We start from the raw sequence: 13,813 nt of genomic DNA, 5'->3' as shown, positions 1-13,813 counted from the left end.
CCATGTTATAGTCACCACTTTGATGTTCAGAAAGCCTCTGCAGATGCCCCAAGCTATCTGGGCGAGAACTTCCTCCTCAGCAAGAATGACTTCCATCAGCCATCACATTTCCCCAGAATAAAGAAGCACAGCCCACGGGCGGTTGCCTTGTGAGTGCAGAGCTGGACCTGGGCTGCTTTCATGGGAGCTGAAAATGAACAAAACTTTCCCTGCATTTGAGATTACCCATGTATCTTATCTCTTTGACATAGCCAGAATAATTCCTTCCCAGGACACCTGCTCTCACATGTGCAACAGCGAATATGGAAGAAAATTCCTGGAACTGATCATGCTACTTCCCTAAAGGCTAGAAGAAAGATTATTACTTTTATATAATACTTGGGGGTCCCTCATATGTTGAAGACAGAGAAAGCTGGAGAAGTGGGAAAATACTATTTGATGGGTAATGAACCATCATCTATTCAATAAAGTTCATAAAGTTGTCAGAGTTGATGTTGTCAAAACAATAATTATATCCTTATTAATAATAGCTTCTACTTCTATATCTTTAGGACACAAAGTCATCTAGAACTAGGAAAAAAATCGATATTGAATACAACCAGCGGTCTTTAGGGAAGGGCAAAAAGTTGACAAAATAGCTTAAATCCAAAAGTGTGTTCTAGTTTTTCTTTCATCAAGATATTTTCAACACGCTTTCTTACCTCTATGTATGTGTAGTGTATAGCTATATATATACACACAGGTACACATATGTTCTGTGCCACTGTGGCTGTTTGTGATGGGATGCAGGAGACATTTTCCATGAAGGAAAGATTAACAATTTCCAGAAAAGTGAGACTATGTACTTCTGTGGGAGAAATAGATCTTCCCCATCTCTACAGGATTAGCAGGAACTCCACTTCTTAGGCTGGGACCTAGTAAAAGGCTGGATGGCACTTCGTGTGTTTTCTCGACAAGCAAGAAGCAAGGTCATTTCAGTTCCTTCCTTGCATGTCACATACTTGGTGTTAGTCTTCATCTTTTTCAATTGTCTATCTTCTGCTCAGACACTCTCGTTTTTTTCTGACCCTTCTTATTTTTCTGTTTTTTGGGGTTTTTTTTAAATAGGATAAGAATACTAATGGTGATGGGTAATATCCACTTGGCTCATGCTTATAAGTGGCTCTGTGTAGCAGAATTGAGCTCCCAAGTGGGCAGGGTTGTTCCACCTACTCATATTGCTCTCACAGCTGGCTGTACCACAGGCTGCCCAGAGAGAAGTCTGGCAAACAAACAGCTTGGAAAGAGCTTACAGCTGCTTGTTCTTCCCTCCAGTCTCAGGACAGCCATAAAGTGTTTCTGCAGTGGGAGTGTGTATTTGGAAGCGTTTTTCCAGGCTGCTCCTTTTCTCTTCTTGCTTGGCACAATCTCCCACACAATCATTTTCCTCAGCTGTTTACAGGAAGAACAGTTTGCCTGGACTTGTAGCCAGTATCACTCCCTTTCCCAGGGTTAGGAACAGTGGGCAGAGTCACAGTACTCTTTAAAATTACCCATACGCGAAGCTGGGAATGAGAGATGCAGCTTGGAGCAGCAGAGAGAGCTCCTGAAGTGTGAAAAACACCTGGAATATGATTAGCTCTCGATTCTGCCTTCAGGCTACACGGGATGTGAACTTTCAATTTAGCCATATAATGCAAAATGGTTTCTTGCTGACTTTATTAGTCTAGTTGCTAATTAATAGACCAAATAACACCGTTACCACAATGCCAACATATTTTTCTTTAGCCTGGACTCACTCTCAGCAAGAACACAGTTAGATTCGAAGCTCAGTAGTTTTCTGAGTTAATAACCATACTTGTGAAAGGTTCAAGTGGTTTGCAGCCAAATTACATAGGCTGCATCTACAGTGAGCCAGAGGAGCGTTATCTCTTTTATTCATACTGATAGCCCGTTTTGTTAACAAGGTAAGAAAGATGTTCAATACACTTAGAAAACATGAGTTCTATGCAGTGCTGTTTTCTGCGACAGGACTTTGTTGGTCAATACAATTTCTTTATTCTCTGTGCATGGCCAATAAATAATTCTGTAACTCGTATCTCATAGAAAGCTCCTGCAGCAGGAACTCATGCCAGAAGGTCAGCACATCTGTAGTGGTCAAGGGGAGATGGGCAACAGTTTTGAAATACACCTCGTCTTGTTTTGTTCCTATGCACAGACAATAGCATGCTTCTTCCACTGGGTAAGAATTGTTGCCATAGTAATGTTTCCAGCACTCCTTTGGATCAATAGCAGAACACAGGGTTTTTCAGGTATTTCTGTTGTTTGCAAGCCTGCAATCATACTCCATATATATTTCTATTCCCTTCTATAAAATAAGCATGTTCAAAGATGTTTCAGCGCTGTAGAATTATGTGAACAAAGAATATAAACGTGGTGTATAAAGATCTTGAGTCAGAATCAGGCCTCTAACGGACAAGTGGAGCTTTGCTTAGACAGTAAAGTTGCATTTGCTTAACCAAAGCACTGAATTTGGCCCTTGTAGGCCTATCAACACCTCACCAAAAGCAGGAACTAACAGAAGCCACAGAACTGCTTGCATTTTTTTACTGAGGGTCTGAATGTAGTTCCATTCACAAATCAGTGGGATATTTTCAGTTAATTTAAAGTTCATGCGCTATCTCGTGGACACTATGGACCTGATGTATTGCCACAGCATAGGTTCAATCTGGCTAGATGCTACTAATTCTAGGATGGGAGTGAAGTGGGAGCTTACCTTAGATTGTTGAGGGATGAATCTACAAAAGCATGGATTTCGTCACTGCATTGATGCTTTCAGCTACCACCTTCAACATGCAGATCATCAGAATCTGCCCATCTGCTCTAGACAAGTCAAAAGACTGTGTATGTTTTGAATAGAGGCCCCTACATTTCCCCTACATTACATAGCAGTTAGGGCACATCTCAGCATTTGCAAAGTGCTAATTTATATGCTCACTGGGAACAGTCCCGTTCCCAGTAAACAGTTTGCAACAGGCATGCTGTGTAGGAGCTTTTAGAGTCAATATGACCTGTTCATGCTAGTTGACCTCCGTGTTGGAGAATGGCTGCAAGCATGTTAAGGTATGAAAACAGGATTTGATTGAAGACAAAACATTGCTATATGTAAAAGTCTTTGTGAATTTAACATGAAGATCTGAGAACAAACTATTCTGAGGTAGAAAGTGTTCTGCTTGCAGTATTGATGTACAAGCAATAAAGGAGAGCACAATTTGCTAGCGATATATTTCACACCTGTTTAGGAAAAACATCTCAAACGCTGCGTAGAATTTCTCCATGGGGTAGTGATTCTTTTACCTCAGTAGTTTCGCCATCTAAACCTTAAAAGCCACAAGACTATTATGCATTTTTCTATGCGTAGATTCCTTTGCAAAGAGTGATATTTATCTACAGATGCTGCACAAGGCTCCTTCAGGTATTACAGTTGTTTACTTCTAATCAGAATGGTAATGTGTTGTCTTCTGCAATTATGTGGTACATTTTTTAAATAGTGACTAATATTTCATTGCCAGCTGAAAACATCTCCAAATCACAAATACAAGTAGTTTCTGCAGGAACAGCGGCAATCAGTACTATAGATGCAGCTTGGAAAGATTCATTAGAGTTCCCCCACAATTCCTAGGCTGGTGTCTGCATGCATATATCACCACTGAGCAGAAAAAGATTGGGCACATCTTCATTTCATCTTAGCTGACATTTTTTCAGATATCTGGTATTTCGTATCTACTTATTCTCCCCCTTCTGAAATTGAAGGAGCTTTCCTTTATCTTCTACAACTCCTCTTTCTTGCTGGCTGCAAGGTCCTCTTGCCTAGATTCACACATCTGACCTTCCTGAAAGGAAGACAAGAGGAGAGAGGAGTAAGCGGAGAAGGAGTAAATACATGCATGGGTTTTGTCATGGGATAATCTCAGGATGCATCTGGGCTGCTGGACACTGGAAAACACTCTGAAGTCCAGTGGCTTGTATGTAATCCTTTTTGAGATTTCTGTCCACGTGCAGCAGCATGCTGTGATGATATGTGTTGCCCATGTTATTTAAGAGGTACACGTGCCTTTCTGTCACACAGCCTTTTCAACAATACCTGCTAAACATTTTGTGCCAGAAATATCAGATGTATTCTTAGATTTTCTGATATAGTTTTGTCCATTTTTTTGTTACTCTCAACAGACCTTGGTGAGAAAGAGTAGAGATACAGTAACTCTATGTGAGGGAAGAGAAATTGAGAACTGGGAGAATCATTGCCGAAACAGTACAAACTAGAGGTCACAATTTGCTCCCACGGGTTGTTCATATGTAAATAGGGACTGCACACCAGTCCAATTAGTTCATAGCCTCCTCATGTGAAAGACAATTGAAGTTTTCTTAATAACATCACAGGCATCAGCACCCAAGTCCTGAGCATCAACAGTGCTGAGAAGGTGCAGTTTTATCTGTTTCTGGCTTGCACTCAGAAGCAGTGAAAATAAAGTCTGCACCATAAAAGATATTTCAGGTTTTATAGATAAATAGGTAAATTTATGGACTGACATTTCAGGACCAATATTAAAATACAGCAGCTGCAGGCATGAACATCGCCTAGTCAACCAGCTCTTCCTGTTAAAAGTCTAGCTGATACCTTAGATCAGCTTGAGAAGCTAATTGCTGTAGTGAGGCCTTACTTTCTAGCTCAACTGCTTTTTGTTCCCTAAGGGAATGCCCCAGAGGCTACCCCTGGCACTTCAGCCTTTCTGTTTACCCACTCTATCATCCAGAATTCACCCGCCTCCACATGGTGTTCTTTGGCATCCTCACTAGCACAAAGCTTGCGATAACTCTAGTTTTGCTCGTCTCTGAACACAAGCGAGAAAAATGCCTGCGTATAAGCCAACACACAAATGCCCGGCCACCTGGCCAGAGGCAGGCTGCAAGGCACTGCTAAAAAGATGCCAGAGCTTCCACGCTGTCCTGCTAACTTTCCTCGTCAGGCAGCTCATCGCATTCAGGGATCATGCTGGTTTCATCTGTTGTCCCCTGCAGCTTGGCAGAAGCATCCTCTGAAGAGATCTAGCAAGAGCTAATGCTTATTAACTCCTCCTCAGATATCCGTGGGTCTGGATGCTCTGAGATACCATGGTAATGAGAGTAGTAAGAGCGTCTAGACAGACAGACAGACAGTAGTCCCACAGCTAGGAGAGAAATTTTGCCAGCAGATATTTCATCAAATTAACTGCTATGTATTCTGAACAGAGGAACATGCGAATATGCAGCCCATGTGTACTCTGAACCTAGTGACTGCCTGCTCTGACAGTTTTTATAGGATATCATAGAGCCTCTGGCAAATACGCAATTAACAAACTATTTAAAAAATTAAAATGAATTTTTGATAAGCTGGGCTATTAAAAGCACTTATTCGGTAGTATAAGATTTTCCTTGTAGTGACAGGGAGCCAAACCAATCTTCCAGACTGCAGTTCTTAAAAGGAGGGAATTAAATCACTTTAAAAGACCATCTCTTACATAGTCTACACTTAAAATTCACTATAACCATTTCTGATATGGATTCCAAAGTGCAAGATTCATTTCTGTCTTAGATGTTGATCACCTGTGCACCATTCCCGTATGTGCTTTTGCCTTGATGAAAATAAATCTTGAATGACTCAGGTGCAGAGATTAGGAGTTGCCTTGAATATGTTTGTTTGTTTGTTCTCAAGCATAAATTATGTTTGAACAATAAGGGCATGGCTCTCCACAGGGCTGAGCACCTGCAGCTCACATTCCACTCAGCTGGAGGTATAGATGCCAAACAGCTCTGAAAAGCCAGGGTTGTAACTGTTCCATTGGACAAGATTTATCCAAACAGTATTGATCAACAACTAAATCTCAGTATAGGGCTGTCTTTCCCTTTCCAACTTACCACGCTTACTTAGAGGCCTAGATTCTGTGTAAAACATTCAGAATAATAGTTTTGTTTAATTAAAAGACTGCAGTGAAAGGAAAGAAAGGCAAAGATGTGCCTTTTTCTGTAGTACAATAAAAATAAGTAAATACAATTCTAGTCAATTATCTATCACTCAGTACAGAGGCTTCTACTTAATCTAATCAGTGGTTAATTAGATTGTCTGTTTTATTTGATCAAATCTACTGTAACCAAATCACCTGCATTTGCATTGTGCTTTGTTTATTTTGATTATTTTCTATTATTAAAAAGGTCACTGTCAGGTCAATTTAGGCCTTTATTTGTAGTTTAATACAATGGGATTTCACATTGCATAAGTATTTTTCTGCAGAACCCAGACTTTTAGAGCTATGTGAGAACTGAAGGATCTAAAACCTAAGATTTTCAAAGAAATTAGGTGCCCCACTCTGATTAAAAAGCACTATCTTTGACAACTTGGGCTACATTCAATGAGATATTTCCTAGAATCAATAAGGCATTTCAATAAGGAAATTGTATGCAATTGTATGCAAATGGAAAATGTATGCAAGAAAGGGTTTATGCTTGCCGTTTCTAATTTAGAGTCCACTCTGTTTCCCCGTTGATTCCAAGGCAGGCCGGGGTAGTGCAATGCAGCTGTCCATGCAACTGAGCTGCTCAGCTGATGGATGGTAATGTGTTAAGCAATGGTAATTTGGTTGCATGTCTCAGTGTCTACAGAATAAGTCCTATTTTGGCTTTCAATGAGACTTGGAGCATTTTTAGAGATGTTTTATCTTTCTGTAAGCTGACAGGTATGCTTATATGATGTAACTCTCTATCCCAGCTGCCAAAAGTGAAGTGATGTACGGGCTAAAGTCAGCATAAGAAACAGGCTATTCCTGGGTGTTTTAGAAGAGTCAAGGAAGGATACTTTTTCTTTTAACAAATAGAAAAGATTACGGGCTACAGTTGAGGGGATTATGATGCCTTGGTCTCATATTGACATTAGCCCAGTGCAGTGAGGACACCCTCAAGCTACTCAAGCTGGGATAACTGATAAGCAACCAGACCAGAACTGGGACACTGAAGGGTTCAGAGGACCTGAAAACAAGAATAGGCGCGACTCTTTAATTTTTCCAATGTAAATGTGAATACAGTGGCCTTCATTGCTGCTCTCTAAAGTACTGTTCAAGACCATGGTAAGTGCATGAGGGAAATTTCCTTATCTTGAATTTGTGAGAGCTGGGATTGGTGATAAGAGCAGGGATGGCATAATAAAGAGTGTTAATCTCATCATAGCAATCCTGCTGTGTATATTGCTCGGGGCCAGTTCTAGGTATAGGCAAAATAGGCAGTTGCCTATGGCAACTGACTGCTGGTGAAACCAAAGTGAGTTCAGGCTCCTGCAGCGGCCTTTGTCAGTGAGAGTGCCCTGGAGAGTCAGCCTGATGGCTGTTGCTGGAAGAATCAGGACATGTGGGGCCATGGCTTTTCATGACAGTAGTGAAGACCTTAGGACTTCCTTCTGAAACTGTTGTCATCCACCCTTTGCTCCCCGGACACTGCTGCCATAGCAGAGGTGGAAAGTGTGACTATCCAGGACCCTTCCCTGGCTCAGCTACTGCTCTTCTGCAGCAAAATTCAGTCTTGCCAGCAGTTCTGAGATGTCTGGAGTTGATTTGTATTATGAGAGTCCTGCAGGCTTACTGTTACCTGGGGCAGCTTGAAGTTACCTAGACTTATATCTTTATCAGCTTCTCAGAGCAACAGCAACACCAGAACCAACACAAAAAGTCAGAAATGTGTCATGCTGTGGCAGGAGAAACAAGACAGGCCTTGCAGAAATGTGCCGGCAAAGATCAAACAATTTTTCATGAAATTGTGCCAGAGAACTAGGGATATTTCTGTGCCAAAATAATGCTGAGCATGGTGAGTGAAGAAGAATTGTTGCTGGGTCATTCTAGGAGCTGAATCAAAGCCAAGACCCACCAGCTAGCAGCCTCACATTTCTAGCCTTTCCTGTTGCATCTTTGAACCAAGAAGAGTCTAAACACCATTTGTGCTGAAAAGTCATAAATATGATTTCCAGTGCTTTTGCATTATAAAGCAATTGATGAAAAGTCATGATTTCTCATTGGCAGGTACTCCGTCACTGGGAAGCATGTGAAGAAGTGCTTTTTTGAAGAATTTTATTCCGAGGCTCATGTACTGGTCTGCATGCATTCGTGTTTACAGAGCACTGAACTGTGTTTGCTTTGTTGGCTTATTACTAGAAATATTATCTGCCTGCAAAACAGTACATGTTTGGGAAGGGATTTTGTGTGAGGGTGAGGTTACTCGGAGTTTATCTTTTGTTCTCATGACCAATTACTGTTGATGCCTGCTGCTTAAGTAAGTAGCCTGGTTGAAAAAGGCAGCGCCTTTTTTCCATGTCCATAAATGATCCACTGTCTTTTGGTAGCAGTCTGTGAAGGTATAGCAAGGACATAAAGTTAACAGCTGGGCACATACTCACTCTCTCCTTTTCTTTACAGGGAATCTCCTTCTGGGCCCAAATGAGGTGAGATTCAGTTCTGCCCCAAAGACCAGTTCCTGGGTGCCCGAGGATATTGCATGTTCTCTACCTCACTTAGCAAGCTTTCCGTAGCTGTGAAGTCTGGAATTCCTAGTTCTGCTTTTGCCTGGACCACACCTGCAAGTAATATCTGGATTTATTTTTATTTTTTTTTCGTTTAGCTGCAGCTTATTCTGAGTTAGAGTGTGAACCTAGAGCCGGCAGAAATGAGCAACTCCAAAACTGGTGGAATTTAAAGGAGGATCAGAAGCCAGTCAGCGAACAGCCAGTCAGTGAACAATTCAAAGGTCTTCCAAGCCACTCACAGTTCCTGGTTGCTCACTCCTAAAAATTACATGTGGAGAATTTGATTCATTTATTTGTGGCACCACTTTGGAATCAGCAATAGAGTCATCACACCTCCGTCTTAGTTAAGATGACATTATTCTAGAGACATCTCTTTCTTCCACCCAAGGCAGATGCTTTCTCTCTCTGCAGTGATGGCTGTTCATTTAAAGCAGAGTTGCTCCACAGCCCCACTCTGAAGGAGTCTTCCAGCATAACAACTCTCAGTGTCAATGCAGCAGTGGCTTTGGAGACCTTTTCACAGAGTTGCTTTTTAATTGCTCTTATCTGTATTCATAGATTCATGGATCGAATGCTGGGAGGGACCATCAGATCATCTCTTTTGACCTTCACGAGCCCTTAAATGTCATCACTTATCCCTGCACTGAACTCATGTTTAGCTGTAGCATGCGTTCCAGCAGGGATGCGAAGTTACCAAGGAACAGAGAATTCGGCACTTCTTCTGGAGGTTCATCTCCTCTGCCGTTAGAAATACACGCCGCATTGTGTCAGTGCCTGAGGGAGCCATCTCAAGGCCCGAGGCCCCATTATGCTGGCCCCACTATACATAATTTAAAAAGACAGATATTGCCTCAGAGAACTTGGAGATTGTAAAGTATACGTGAGGCTTAATGTCAAATAGAATATTATGCAGTTGGTTTCAGGCTGCTTGGCCAAGTGAGGAAAAAAATTAAACACTGCAGTGGCCTAAAGTAGTTTGGGAACAAGGGCTGGAACATGGAAAGTAGACATGAGTTTTGCACAAATGTCACAGGCACAAGAGGAATGATTCAGAGAGTGGTTGCCATTAGCATGGTGGTATAATTTATAAATCAAAACAAATAAATGGAACGTGGAGAAAAAATATAAAATAATAATTTACAGAGAAAAATTCGATCAGCTGCCTGAGGTTTAAAGAGGAAAAATAGCCCTGAGGAGAGCTGGACTCTCTGATCTTTTTCTGAGCTCTGGGTGCCTGTGTTCTCTTTGCGAAATAATCAAAATAAACAGCAGGCTTAAGGATTTTGAAAAATACCGAATAAAATCAGCTCCCACATATACAAACTATTAATGCTATCTGGTGGCATATTTATTAATCTGATTAGAAATAAAGTATGGACTGAGCAAAATAATGTAATAATGTCCCTGAATACATGGTTGAAGGTAATTTAGGGGTTTGTTTCATTCTTTTGTCATGTGGAACAACATCTCAGCTTTCTGTGGAATGCTTTTTCCTTCTAGAAGGCACTCAGTACTGATTGGGATGTTTACATATGTTTCTCTTATCTCCTCTGGAGTATCTATTGGTATTTTCAAGGCAGTCTTTTTCCTTCAAACTAAGAGAAGATTTAAAACCTTAACATGGGTGCACCATACATTCTTCAGTGCATTGCGTTTGTACCTCTAAGGTGAACAAAATTTGGTGGACTATCTTCTGCATTATTCCAATCTGGGAAGAGGATGTGGACTGTTTTCCTGACTGGCTTACCAGTATGAGGTGATGATTGCTGGCTCTTGGGAAGACTGAAACGTTACTGCTTAGGGTGAAAAGCATTCAGCCTCTTCTGTTTCCCTGTGAAGCAGCACATGTTTCACTCAATTTCAATTTGATGTTGACTTAGCTAATCAGGGTCCTAGAGCAGTAAGTATTGGGCCATTTATAATGCACTCACATCTTCTTAGATTCTGAATTACGGTAAATGCTGGTAAAGACAGATCTATCTACCCCCACTCACTTGCACCCTTTCTCACTACAAGTCATAAGTCAAAGATCCAAACTGAGGAAACACTGGATTAGCTCCTGAAAAGCATCACTGGAAAGCTACATTTTGTGAAAGTAGCTACAAATTACTACACATGGTAGCAAAAGGGTTTCAGCTTTTTGGGCTGTTTCTGCTTGGATTCAGGCTTCCAGATGGAGATGTGCATTGCTTGATGCAGCTCTACTTGCTCAGATTGCATCTCTAAGTTTCCAAAGCTTGGCAAAGGGTCTATGTGGTCCTGTAACAGCCCCAATCAGTCTGACACATACCCTTACTGCCGAGGCAACAGCAGTACTATTCAAGGAAGAATCAAAGCAGGAGAGCAGGCAAATGGAAGCAAATCAGGAACACCTGTGCTAAGGTTAGTAGATGTTACTATCTCCTGCTGAGGCAGGAGCTTCAGTAGAAAACCTCTGGCCAACTGCTACACAGGGAGCGAAGCTGTTCTGTAATTTTTCTTACTCAGATGTGATGGATGTTCAAATGCCTTTGAAGACATCCACTTACCTTTGAAGTCAAAAACAATATTTAAGATAATCTATAAACTGGCAAAAGGCTCTGAGCACAGCTGAAGGAAGCAACTGATAGACTTGCAGAATCCAACATAAAATAGTTCAGGAGACTCATTGGTGCAGAGGGTATACATGAACAGTGCCTCTGATTAAATGCCACCAGCTATCTGTTAGTCTAAGATCAGGGTAAGCACATGGGCAGAAACATCCCAACTTGGTCTCGAAGGAGTCTATCTGGGCCTTCCAGACAAGACTCAGGTCTACCCAACCCTACTCAGCCCTATGCACACTACCCAAACCCATGCACCTTTCCAAGGCTATAAGCCATGATACACTAGCATTGCAGAAAAGCACTTTGGATCTGGAAGCACTAGCTGTTTGCAGTTGTGATCTTTTCACTCCTTCATGCTTTTTCTAAGCAAGGCCCAGGCTCAGTGCCCTGTTGAGTGGATGGGGAAAGGTCTGTGCTGAGACACCTCCTTCTGTGCATGGGAGAGAGGAACTGGACCAAGGAGCAGGAATGTGGTCTCCGGAGGGATGTCCTACCGAACTGCCTGTACATGCCAAAGAGCTCCAGGAAAAATTCAATGGACAGGAAGTCCCTCCCTTAATTTAACACTGTATGAGAAACTGTATCCTGGGCTGCATCAAAAGAAGCTTGGCCAGTAGGTTGAGTGAGGCGATTCTGCCCCTCTACTCCACTCTTGTGAGACCCCACCTGGAGTATTGTGTCCAGTTCTGGAATCCTGAGCATAAGAAGGATATGGAGCTGTTGGAACGGGTTGAGAGAAGATGATCAGAGGGCTGGAGCACCTTCCCTACGAGGACAGGCCGAGAGAGTTGGGGTTGTTCTGCCTGGAGGACAGAAGGCTCTGAGGAGACCTTATAGCGACCTTCCACTACCTGAAGGGGGTGTACAAGGAGGGACTTTTTACTAGGGCATAGTGATACAACAAGGGGGAATGGCTTTAAATTGGAGGAGGGAAGATTTAGACTAGACATTAGGAAGAAATTCTTCACAAAGAGGGTGGTGAAACAATGGCAGAGGTTGCCCAAGGAAGTTGTGGCTGCCCCATCCCTCAAGGTATTCAAAGCCAGGTTGGATGGGGCCTTGGGCAGCCTGATCTGGTGGGAGGTGTCCCTGCTCATGGCAAGGGGGTTGGAACTAGGTGATCTTTAAGGTGACTCCCAACCCAAACCATTCTATGATTCTATGATTTTATGATTCTATGATTCTATGAAAACAAGAGGTTGCTTAGGAAGCAAGACCAAGATAATTTTGGTTGCTTTACATGACATACGAGTGACTTGAACATGACATTCAGAGACTCCCTTCTCCTTCGAGATGTCTTTTCCAGATGTCCTGTCCAAACATCTTTTAAAAGACAGATAGATGAGGTACTTTAGGATATGGTTTAGTGGCAGACAAATATGGTTGGACTCAATGATCTCAGAAGTCTTTTCCAACCTGGTGATTCTATGATTCCATGATCTACCCTGGTGTAACTCTAAAGACCTCAGTGGAACTACAGTTTTATCAACAAGAAGAGGCAAATTGCACCTCTTGAGGAATGTAATATGGGAGCACCAAACAAGCAGAATTATTGGTGCTAAAGAGGAAGACTGGTCAGCAGTGCTTTTGACAGTAATGAGAGAGTAAGAGGCTCTGATGGGAGTTCCTCTCAGTCTTTCATCATCAGAAGGGCAGTAGCTGTATTGTGGAGCCTTCTAACACACAGTGGAATTAAAGTGAAATTGCAGACTCTCAGCAACCTCCCATATTTTAAGAGGAACTCTTGGGGGAAAATGCAGGAAAAAATCACCTTTTTTCTCCCCTATAAAAATGAAGTAAATCAAGTGATGGTATATGTCAGTCCCTTCAGAAGTCTTCATATTTCCCCTCAATCTCAGAATTCAACTTAATAGGCTCCAAACATAGACTTTTTTAACAGCCTGTATTCTGACATCTCTTGGTGTTATCTAGGAAATGTCAGCAGCTCAAATGCAGAATAGAAATGTGGCTTCAGTTTTCTTTCAAGCAATTTATTTTTTTTGTCCTTTGACATCCAATAGCTGGAGGGGTGATGCCTCAATTCCAGAAGTAGCTGCAATTAAATGAAATGTGATAAAAAGAGACATCCAAATTCCAAACAGGTTTCAGAATAAGTTTTCAAATATGTAAATTTAGAAACATAAATTTAAATATAAACTACAGGGAAAAAATGAAGAACATTTTGTCTGCTTAGAAAATATAATACAAGATGTTTTCTTCTTTTTAAGGGCTTGCAAGTCTGAAATTCCAGGCAGATGGAAATATTATAAATCCTATGCTGGCACATCTTGGTTAATTTAATTTAAAATAAAGTAAAAATTATTGAGGTGCAGAGTTTCTACACGTGATGCAAAAACAAGTTTATGACTAGCTAGATGCAGACAAATACAATGCCTCAGCATGTTGGTATATCTTCCACCTCCTTTTCAAACTTCTCTGTCATTTTGCTCTTGAAACCCTTTTCACTTTGAGGGGTTTGTGACATATTTCTTTATCAATTTTCAGCTTTCCTTCACTTTGTCATGGTCCCCTTGTACTTCTGGTGGTTACAAAAGTCCAACAAGCACCTGACCTTCTGGCCCATTTCCTGCAGTCTCAAGTGCCGAGCCCCTTTAGCTCATTTGAACTGAGAAGTTTCAGGTGTGCCTCG

This window comes from Cuculus canorus, chromosome 3, assembly GCF_017976375.1.
Source record: "Cuculus canorus isolate bCucCan1 chromosome 3, bCucCan1.pri, whole genome shotgun sequence".
In the NCBI taxonomy this organism is placed as follows: domain Eukaryota; kingdom Metazoa; phylum Chordata; class Aves; order Cuculiformes; family Cuculidae; genus Cuculus; species Cuculus canorus.
Note: the sequence above shows the minus strand (reverse complement) of the source record.